Source organism: Nerophis lumbriciformis, linkage group LG07, assembly GCF_033978685.3.
Source record: "Nerophis lumbriciformis linkage group LG07, RoL_Nlum_v2.1, whole genome shotgun sequence".
NCBI classification, from domain to species: Eukaryota; Metazoa; Chordata; class Actinopteri; order Syngnathiformes; family Syngnathidae; genus Nerophis; species Nerophis lumbriciformis.
Window position 1 is genome coordinate 28,637,851 of NC_084554.2, and position 12,150 is coordinate 28,650,000.

Below are 12,150 nucleotides of genomic sequence, written 5' to 3' on the forward strand. Positions count from 1 at the left end.
TGAGTACACACACACGCCCGCACACACACACACATGCACACTTAGTTTCCAAAAAGTGAGCATACTCTCTCCCTCTCACTCGCTCAGGAGAAAGTTTTAAAACATGTGTGTGTAACATGTGAACGCTGCCGACTAGCCTCCGTGTGACCTGCTTTAATCGTTTCCATCTGACAGAAAGCGGGCGAGAGAGAGAGAGCGAGAGAGAGAGAGAGAGAGAGAGAGAGAGAGAGAGAGAGAGAGAGAGAGAGAGAGAGAGAGAGGAAAACAGAGAAGAAGAAGGGACAAGTTGTGGTTATTACGAGGCAATGTCCAGGCCCCAGATTATTTTTTAATCAAATCAGTTTGCGTGCTTGTAATTTATAAGCGCCTTGCATTAATCTTTTCCCGTTCTTGTGCCCTCTCCGTTGACATATTAATTTTTCATAAGCTCAGGATTAGATGGGGTGGGGGGGGTGTGTTGTGTATATGTTTTTCTAATATTGCATTGCAACCTCCAAAATTAGTTCCCCCCCCCGCCCCCTTCCCTTCATTTGTGCTTGAATCGTCATTGTGCATCGCCAAGAGTGAGCAACAACATGCACTATTCCGCCATTGTTAGATGTGATCTAGCCAAATAAGAATGCAGGAGATGGAAATCCACGGATCACATGACCTTCCTCCATTTCATCACATGCGCAGACACCTCCACCCCCCCTCCCCCCATGCCCACCTCTTTCATCCGAGCGTGCCGTACCTCGCTCCATAATGTGAGGCTCAATGAGGCAGAAGGCGAGCCGAGCAAGGCTGAGGCCTATTAGTTTGGCTCGTCATCTATCTTTCAGCTCTATCTCTCTGACAGGACTGTCTGACCAGACTGGCGTGGGTGGTGGGGGGTGGCGGAGGGTTGGGGGGGATATCACCGCTAATGTCATTTAACACTGCTGCACTATTACAAATTTGGAAGAGGTAGTAGAAATGTCCAGGATGTTTCGATCTATAATCATTTTTTTTCAGTTGGAATGGAGGATTAAATAATAATATAGCTGTTATATTTAACTGTTTGATTTTGCTTTTGGATTTACATCTTTATAATTGTTTATTATAACAGGCTATGCATTTTGTCATATTTTTATAATTTATTTTATTAAAAATGTATTATTATTATAATGTTGTCTAAAAAAAATATATATATATATTTATATATATATATATATATATATATATATATATATATATATATACATATATATATATATAGACGCCACAACATACTGTATACCGTATTTTTCGGAGTATAAGTCGCACCGGAGTATAAGTCGCACCTGCCGAAAATGCATAATAAAGATGGGAAAAAACGTCGCACTGGAGCCGGCCAAACTATGAAAAAAACTGCGACTTATAGTCCGAAAAATACGGTACATTTTAATTTGCATTATTTTTATGTGCTTAACTCTAAAACTTTGATAAATATATATTTAATAATAATATTATTATATGTCTTACTATACATTTTTACAATGTTTTTATTTTTATTTTTTTTATTTACATTTTTATGTATTTTTTATTCTGAACAAACATTGTATTTAGTTTATTATAGATATTATGTAATATATGTATGTATATATATATATATATATATATATATATATATATATATATATATATATATTAGGGCTAACTAACGCGTTAACTATAAGTTCCTTTAACGGCAATCTTCTTTTTTTTTACGCGCGATTAACGTTTTTGACCCTCGGCCCGTACCTTAGTTTAAGGAAATGTGTAATGGTGTCCTGTTACCGTTGAGCCACAGGCTCGAAAATAGCGAGCAGAACTGCACAAAGAAAGGGGGCCCTTATGGAAAAATCAGATCCGAAGCCATGGCAAGTCGTTCTCCAGGCAAAACAAGACAATTTGACCTTAAATCGCAGTGAGACGACATCATTGGAACGAACGCTGAGAGCGCATTGCTGCTTGGAGTGAGGAGAAGCTTCACGTCCGTGTTTGGATTACAGTTAAGTGCATTGAAAACATAAAATGTAGATTGTTACTCGAACTGCTTTAGTAAGACGGAATACAAGCTCAGCAGAAACAAATATGGTCGAGAGGAAGTCGAGAGTCACTTTTACCTGAGATTTTCGTCAAAACATGTCAAGTCTTTTCTCATACCAATCCCACACATCCGGTTGGCGGCTTCACAATAATAGCACTACGCTTCACATCCGGTCTGACCAGCAAAACAACAAAAAATCGTCTTACAATACGATCATGCTATTCTCTGTTATTCTGTGATATTTGTACCTAAATAAATGTTTTCTGGCAGATTGAAATGAAGTGTATTTTAATGGCAGCGGCGATGTGAAGGATGAAGGTTGTCTTTGAACAATCTTGTATTTGTCTTCGCTACCACTGAGATAGGTGTAATACTGCAGGTATGCATGCCACTGCCCTCAGCAGCTTACATTGGGTAATTACAGTTCACTACACAATATTACCATCGCTATGGTATATTATTTTATAACCTGTTCTGATTGATAGTCCGCAATTGCAGAATGTTTAACAGGCTGAATATTACATTTTATTAATAAGTAGGTAGAGAAGGTTAAAACATTGTCATGCAGAGATAAGAATGCCATTAACTTGCACTACTGTGCAATAATTCCATAAGCACACTATATCCACTCATCATCCTGCAGAAGAAAGCAATAAGGGTCATTCATAAGGCAGGATGTAGGGATCACACAAATACATTTTTCTTACAGTCAAAACTATTGAGATGTAAAGATCTTGTGGCACTACAAACAGTACAAATTACATATAAAGCAAACAAAAGTGTAAAGTGGGTAAAAGATTATTAATAATATATTTTATTAAAACCGGTAAATGTATCATTGTATATAATAAAAATGATGATAAGAAAGCTAGTTATTTGATGTATAAAATAAGGGGTGGGAGTAAATAGGTTTCACTTCTTCCCACTCCTTTTTGGATATGAAAAAAACCCAACCATTATGTATTGTTTTAATTTTTTTGTGTTTTCATTGTGAAATATGTGTTTCTATTGTTGTAACTTACTGTAATGTTACCAAGATTATTTACTTTTTTCCATTATTTTTTTCTTTTGCTTAGTTTTTAACATGTCCAAAATTAACTACTACTACTAACTTGTACAACATGTAAAGTACAGAATATCAGAAACATGTATTCATGTGGAACAAATATCATCTAACATCTTTGACAATCAAAGCATGATCGTAACAATCCACATTTTGTGTTATTAATGTGTGAAATAGCTATCTGAACATGGAAGTGTAGCTCCTCTCCTCTAAATGCAAGTACTCCTAAAGCAGGAATAGAAATTCTGTATTCCCACAAAATAGAAAATCTGGCAAGACACCAACGCACTGCAAGTACTTTTTTTATTTCCTTTAAAACGTGTTCATATCATTTTTGTGTTGAGCTGTTTCAAATATATATATATATATATATATATATATATATATATATATATATATATATATATATATATATATATATATATATATATATATAGATAGATATATAGATAGATATATAGATATATAGATATATGTGTATATATATATATTAAAATACATATTTTATATTTCTTTGTCATATGATCATTTTTATTTGTGACAATTTAAGAGGAATTATATCAAATGAGTTATAGCCTTGTAAGTACTAAGCCGTAACTTTAATTGTATTATATTATTTAAAATAGTTTATAAAATACCACTTATTTTTAATCTTTGACAAAAAAATATATATATTTTTTTACACTACAACATACTATTTTCATGTATTTTTTTTAATGCATTTACCCTAAAACTTTAAGTTTATTCAGTTGATTTTAGCTATTATTTCAAAACTGTAGGACACGTTTTTTTATTAGTTTTCCATATGATTATATGTTTTCATCGTAAATAATTTGAAAAATGTGATTATAAACTTTAGCCTGCAACATGAATTAAATTACTTAAAATATATTATAAAATGTTTTATCTTGCAACAAACACTCTTTTTTTCATCTATTGTTATTATATTTTATTTTATTATAGTCTTTATTTTAGCTGTTAAAAGACACATTTTTATTGATTTTGTTCTTGATTTGGGATATTTTCTAAACATATTATGGACTTTACCCTACAGCTTTTATTTTGTTAAAAATAATTACAAATATATCATAAAATATTACTGTACATATTTTTCAGACAACACAAATATTTTATTTTAAAATATCCACGCTACATCATACTGTGTACATTTTATTTTGTTTTATTTTAATATATTTTAGTCTTCGCACTAAAACTTTAATTTTATTCAGGTGATTTTAGCCATTGTTTCAAAATTGTAGCACACATTTTTTCATTAGTTTTCCAAAAGATTGTTTTCATCGTAAATAATTTGAAAAATTTGATTATAAACTTTAGCCTGCAACATGAATTAAATTACTTAAAATATATTATATAATATTTTATATTTAATATGACAAAATTGTTTTATCCTGCAACAAACTCTTAATTGTTATTTTGTTATTATATTTTATTTTATTACATTCTTTATTTTAGCTGTTAAAAGACGCATTTTTATTGATTTTGTTCTTGATTCGGGATATTTTCTAAACATATTATGGACTTTACCCTACAGCTTTTATTTTGTTACATTAATTACAAATATATCATAAAATATTACATATTTTTCAGACAACATAAATATTTTATTTAAAAAAAAATTCATACTACATCATACTGTATACATTTTATTTAGTTTTATTTTGATATATTGTATTTTTCACACTAAAACTTTAATTTTATTCAGGTGATTTTAGCTATTATTTCAAAACTGTAGGACACATTTTTTCATTAGTTTTCCATATGATTATATTTTCATCTGTAAATAATTAGAAAAATTAGATTATAAATGTATGGACTTTACCCTACAACTTTTATTTTGTTGCATTATTTACAAATATATCGTAAAATATTACATATTTTTCAGACAACACAAATATTTTATAAAAAAAAATTACAAAAAATCATGCTACATCAGACTGTATACATTTTATTTTGTTTTATTTTAATATATTGTATTCCTCGCACTAAAGCTTCAATTTTATTCAGGTGATTTTAGCTTGTTTGTCCTATAAATACATGTTTTCTATTCTTGATTTTTTTTAAATTATATTCTGAATTTTACTTTGCAAGAGTAATCGTATGATATTATTTGCAAATATAATGTAAAATATATTTTAATACGACAAAAATATTTATTTTTGTTTTTTATGCACAAAATACCATTTGCATTTTATTAAATTTTTTAAATATATTTTATTATACATTCTTCCCTCTGGAACCTTAATTGTATTCCATGTATTGTAGCTGTTCATTCATCCAACATACTATATTTTGTATTATATATTTGACCCTGTGACTGTACTCCTCCTGTATTATTCTGTAATTGTTGATGTATCTATCAACTATCCATCAGTGTCAGTGTGTTGCTCTCCTAGCATTAGCATCCTCTGCTCAAATTGTGGGATTGGGCAAGTCCTTCCTCATCCTCATCCTCCCGCCTGTGCTGTGCTTCAGATGTGCGCATGTGTGATTCCCCACGGAGGAGAAGGATTACAGTGTGGCCAAGTGAGCAGTCTGCTGCTTGCACACTTCATCTCTGAGATGCTTTAAACAAAGAGGGGGCATAAAGATGCAGAGGGGAAGATGGGCGATACGAGGAAGAGGAGGGAGGAGGGGCAAGAAAAGGCAGAGTGGGCTTTTTCCCTTGCTTCATTTACATTGTTTTTTTAAATCCCATGTCACTTTAGATTAATTATAATCCATGTTACATTCTCCATGCAAATGTCCCCGATGTGGATTACTTCCAGATAGCTTTGTGCTGCGCGGTGTCGACGGCGCATGTCGCCATGGCTCAGGGGCCCACTTCTTATAAATAACCAACTAAACAAAAGGCCTCTGCATGGAAATGAGGCAAATGTGCAGATATCTACCTGCTTCAAATTAACAAATAAATGTATTAAAAGCATGTTTGGATTGTGCCGATAGCAAGGGGGGAACAAAATGCACGCAAACAAAATTAGGTTTGATATATTCCATGTTTTTTTTGTTTTTTTATTTGCATCCATCTTGCAAATTTGAGATGAACGCTGCGCTTGTTTTCAGTCGCTCCGAGATGAGATTAAAATATATTAAAGATATTAGCATGTTTAATTACGGGCCTGCAGCTATTCTTCTTTGCATGTTTTGTTTTCATAATGACAGCCTGTCGCGCGTCGGGGACGATTTGTCAAATGTGACAAGGCCGTGTTCATATTCATCGCTTTTATCAACGGAAAGGAAGAAGAAGAAAAAAAGGCAGTTGCTTTTTTTAAATGCTCTTTCTCTCTCCCTTTGCTGGGACTTTGGGGTTCAGAGTGTGTTGTCGTAATGTTATCAGGTGACCAGGGGTCAGCCTAATGCGTAACCTCGGAGCAGGAGACGAGTAAATCATGTCGGCCCGACCCATTTTGGCCCCCTCCCCTACGTAGATTTACTGCTGCGTAACCTTAGCCAGTCTGCCGGGCCTCAGCAGTGCTAAATTGAATACTAAATCCAAGCTGCCGCCACCCAGCCTTCTGCCGCTTATGCTGTGGAGCCTTTCCTATTTTCATGGAGTCGTCCAGAACGGACTCTTTAATCGCTCAGGACGTCAAAGTCGGCATGTTTGCACAAACCGTACTAAAAGATGGACTCTGACTCTCTAGGATCGAATCTGGGGGCCTGCAGCTGTTTACATAGCTAAAGAGCGTACTCGCATGAAGGATTCGTTCATTAAAGACACAACTGCACGCGTGCAGGAGTTGCATGACTTCCAGGAGGGTGCGTGTCTTGCCAGAACACCGACTCCAATTTGTTCTGCTTCTAAGATACTAATCCTCACCACAAAGTCTCTTCCAAGTATTATTATCACTGGAGGACTGGAAGAAAAGGAATGGTTAAGCATGCTACACACACATCGAGCAGGACGACACAAGAAGCTAACCGCTTCAATGTAAAGTAGGAGGGATCGATCCAGATGTTGATATTATTGATACCTAGTACAGTATCAGCATATAAACAATACTAAAGGGATTAGATCACTATTTTTATTTTCATTGTTCTTAATATTATAAAAAAGTTTAGTTTTTTGTACACTAGCCGCTTTTATTTTGTAAAAAAAAAATAGTAGCATTCAATACCACAAATTTAATACATGATTTACCACAATACTAACAAATTCTAAATGTAATAAGATAAGCTTTCCAAAAATGTGTTATTGTGTTCACTTAAGTTACTTGGAATCCAAGAAAAATTCAGTTCCATACTTTATTGTGAAAGTATCGGATGATCGGGACAGTCTTAGATCTAAAATGAGCCCTGGAAGTTTCTGATCTTTTCCTTTTGTCAAATGTGGGGGTAGGGGGAAAGTAGTCCAAAAATGTCCACTGCAGTAGACGCTATCACTGAGCAGGTTGTACAATCCTCTACAATTCCAAAACTACCTTGCATCGCCTTAGAAAGGAAATAGTCTTTGCCATTAATTTGCATGTGCCAGTCTTTTTTGTTGGTCGAGCCCTATGAAGTGTTAATACTGTAAGTATTGTACATACTGGTTGTCACGTGCATCTCAGTTGCAGTTTTCATTAAGGTTTCTCATTGTATCCCATTGGGTGGAGTTTCTTCTTGCCCTGATGTGGGATCTGAGCCGAGGATGTCGTTGTGGCTTGTGCAGCCCTTTGAGACACTTGCGATTAAGGGCTATATAAATAAACTTTGATTGATTAACAAATTCACAGGTGTTAAAATTGGTAATGTTACTCTTTCGCATGTCTTTGGAAAATCCAATGTAAACTAGCATTAAGCTAGCGACTTCTTCTTACTTTGTTGGCATGGAAAATTGCAACAACACCCAGAGGCAGTTTCGTTTTGAGTGCTTGACTGCTTGTTGTTGTTTCGTGAATAGGTACCTGGCAGTGGTGTGCCGTCAGGGCCAGCAAGGCCTTCTCTGCTGGCCTAACATAACCAGAAATCATGATCATAATTAAAGATAAAAGTAATTTTCAATGTACTTTCCCTAAATGTCGAAAAGTATTCATATTCTCTTCATGTCATATTATGCTCCTTACAGTGCTGTTGTTTTTAGGTTATAGAGTTTGTATCCAATCAGAATTCAGCTACCTTATGTTGCCATGCTGTACCAAATCTGCCCGAGGCCTTCAGAATCAACAATGCGGGCGTCCGTGCACTGGAAGTGAACGGACACAAACATATGACAGACAGTTGCGACAGCCAATCAGATCACGCGTTGTTGTCAGTAAGGCCTTCTAGCTGGCCTAAGGCAGATATATATTGTGATGTTATGAGCTAGGTACAATAAGAACTCCATTACCCAGCATGCCACCGTTTAGGTTGTTGAATGTAAACATGCAGCGGGATGTTTTTGATAAGCACGCTGTGGAGTAAACTTTTAAGAAGTCAGCCAACACGCCTCGTCTGCATCTTTTATGATGAGACAAGACAACACATATAATTGCAAGGCCATTTTAAAGAAGGATATTTAAAGTGAAACTACATCTTGTGAGACCATGTCGGCCAACCCCGGAAGCTCGAATGGGTTCTACAGATTTTGAGTTCAGATATTTTATTTCCTTATTTTTTTCACGTTTAATATGTTTTTTGCGATTTTAATTTTGACAGTAGCACATAAGATATGTTTTAATTGCTGATGCGGGTTTATTGATTATTAAATGCGCCAGAAAATAACCCGTTTTGAACACTTTTGATGTGTTTCAATACACTGTAGTGCGTAAATGTGTTCCTGTATAGCAGTGATCCTCAACAGGCGGACCGCGGTCCATGTCCGGACCCAGCGACGTGTCCGTCCGGACCCAGCACGAATTATAGTAAAAAAAAAATAAAAATGTTTTTTTTATTATTATAATTATAATTATTATAAAAAAATATAATAATTGTATTTATCTGTGAGTTATCGCTAGCGCAAGTCAACGTTCTTTGTTGTTTTTAGTCAAATATCTCCACGTTTCGTTTACACTTCTCGTGTCTCACTCACTCCGTCTCTCTCTCTCTCTCTCTCTCTCTCTCTCTCTCTCTCTCTCTCTCTCAGAGAGAGAAAGAGAGAGAGACGGAGTGAGAGCGAGAGAACGCCACTCTGATTGGCTAATTCCGGGGTATGGGTTGTCATCTCTTTCACAACGACGCGCTGATAGGCTGTTACCACCTGGGTCATGTGCACAGTGCATGGAACCTTTCGCTGCAGGCACACAGTTGTCTCGTATCGCTACTTCGCTAACTGTTCACTTGTCAGTCACTGAATGTGAATCAAATCACAATGGCATGCTCCAAGTTGGCTCAGGCTGGTAAAAGAAAGGTGGACAGGGAAAACCGACGTTTCAAGGAAGAATGGACAGAGCAATATGTTTTCATCCTACCTACTGCAAGTACCAGACCAATGTGTCTACTATGCAACACTACTGTTGCTCTGGTGAAAAGTGAAAATCTGAAACGTCACTATCTGAAAGAGCACCGCGAATTTGAAGAGACATTTCCTCATGATTCAGAGCTAAGAAAAAAAGAAATCACGAGGCTGAAAAAGCCATATGAAACATCAAGCAAGATTTTTGTTAAATCTATGACACAACAACAAATAGCAACAGAGCAGTAACGTGCGGTGAGGTTGATGGCTGGTGAGGCACTGACTTCAACACAGTCAGATTTACAAACATATGAACCCTAAAGAGTATCTTATTCACCATTTGATTGGCAGCAGTTAACGGGTTATGTTTAAAAGCTCATACCAGCATTCTTCCCTGCTTGGCACTCAGCATCAAGGGTTGGAATTGGGGGTTAAATCACCAAAAATGATTCCCGGGCGCAGCGCCGCTGCTGCCCACTGCTCCCCTCACCTCCCAGGGGGTGATCAAGGGATGGGTCAAATGCAGAGGACACATTTTTTCAAAGTTCTTATTTATTTTTGTTTCAAAGAAAATATTTCATGTATTTTATTGGATATTTATTTTATTTTTGTTAATTTTAAGAAAATGTTAAACTACCTACCTCCTGCTATTATATAAGCTTGACCGATAATAAACGGACCCAGCCTGTTTCAAAAAAACATTTGTGGACCTTCAAGATTTGTACTTGAGGACCCCTGCTGTATAGTATTTCTCCAGCAATGGTCATAAATGATGGTATTTTGAAAGGTAATCATTGAAGCCGGACGTCACTGAAGGCCTAGGTGGGAAACACACGGCCCGCCACTGGTACCCGGTAGTACCAAAGGACTTCGGTCAGTGCCTATAAAAGTACCGAAAAAGCTACCCATCCCATAGATCCACATTTCCACGTTTTGTCACGTCTGCACTGGCTTGCAAGTGTGCACGCGCGCGCAGCAACACCCTAAACGCCACTGACAGTTGCAAATAAAGATGGGTGGCGAGTGCGCCGCGCTCTCCTCCCCGCCCCCCGTCATGAAATGCAAAAAGCGGTGCGAGTGTCATAAATCACCTTTTGATTTATCTAATCAAGCCCGGTCTCGCTGCATGCAGACATTTGTCATTTGGCGGGGGTGGGAGGGGCCAGCTTGGGTGCGTGGAGGGGGATGTCAGGTTTACTCGGCCCCGACGCTTCGCCGGGCTGCAGCTGGTGGAGTCCACATGAGGATGGAAGGACGGTGGGAAGACAAAGGAAAATGAAGGGGTGGGGGGGGTGTTATTATTTTTTAATGATTCTGGCTATCCATGGCGGAAAAACAGTTCCGACCATACCATGTGACCATGCTAGGGAAGGAGAGAGAAAGGTTAGCTCGACTGTTTGTTTTTTTCTGGACGAAAGCTCCATCAGGAGGACGTTACATCCACAAACATACATCCAGCGTGACAGTAATCAATGGTGATGTGCGGGCTCGCCATGTAAATGTGTGTCCCACACTCGCCTCGATTCCCCTCTTTTTTTTTTTTTTTCCTCCTCCTGCCGGGGTGCAATTTAGTTGCAAATGGAGTGGGGGAAAAAAAATGGAACGTTGAGAAAATTAGAATTGTCCATAATGAATAGGAGGAGGGGGGGGGGGCTGAAAGGTCAGGTGATATGATGGCCACCATGGAGTGTCAGGGAACTGTCATGGAGGACATCATGCGCACACGCCTGGCAGCGGCCCTGCGGGGCGGCAGAGACGAGATTATCTCGCTATTTTCAGCCGATTCTCGGATGTTCTTGGAAATTCACATTGTGCCCTTGTGCAAACCCTCGCCCCTCCCCTCCCCTCCCCGCCGTCCCCCCTGTTCTTCCTCTCTTGTCACTTCCCTTGACAGGCCAATATTTCAGGCTCCAGATATAAGGGATTACAAATAAAATAAGTGGAACGCCTACTTAATGCAACAGAATTAAAATGCATGAACGGGCCAGAGGAATGGATACGCGCCCAATAAAAACACGGAATAATACGAAATACAACCCCCCCCCCCCCACACACACACACACACACACACACACACACACACACACACCTTCCTCTATGTATCAGTGCTTTGATTTCCCCTCAGTTTTTTTTTTTCCATTTGTGCATCCAGCGTGAAGCCTTGATTCGCAAGAGTGAGGCTCGCATATTGCCTTGAGTGACCAGGCGAGGGGAGGGAGGGGTTTTGTGGATGATGACTTGGTGGTGGGGGGGGGGTTATGATGCTGTTGCTGCCTCTTTGTTTTGCAGCAAGGAGGAAGCTAATGAAAGATTTATCGCTAAATACAACCAGAGGATGATCTCCCCGCATTGAGCGCTGTTTGTTAACGTCACACACGCTTACACATTCACGTACAAATCACACACACACACTGTCATACCACCAGCCGTGACCAACCCCCCCCACGATCACACTACCCCATCCTTGAAAATTTAGCATCTCGTGCAGACAGAGGCGTCGTGGAGGCAGCTGGGGAAATGTATATGATCTAATGAAGTGTATAATATTACCATAACATTTAATGTATGTCGTGCTGTGATAATGAGCCGGCCTGAGTTTCCTCCATTTCACATGGCCTCGGGGCAGGAAGTGTGTGCGAGTGTGTGTGTGTGTGTGTGTGTGTGTGAGTGATGTGGGCCGTGTGTGCG

At 37.9% G+C, this 12,150-nt stretch overlaps 1 protein-coding gene across 4 annotated transcripts in view; it reads left to right on the top strand.

Moving 5' to 3' along the window:
- zfhx4 (zinc finger homeobox 4) overlaps positions 1 to 12,150 on the top strand; it is a 340,671-nt gene that overhangs the window by 314,304 nt on the left and 14,217 nt on the right. The gene's annotated exons all lie outside the window — the stretch shown is intronic.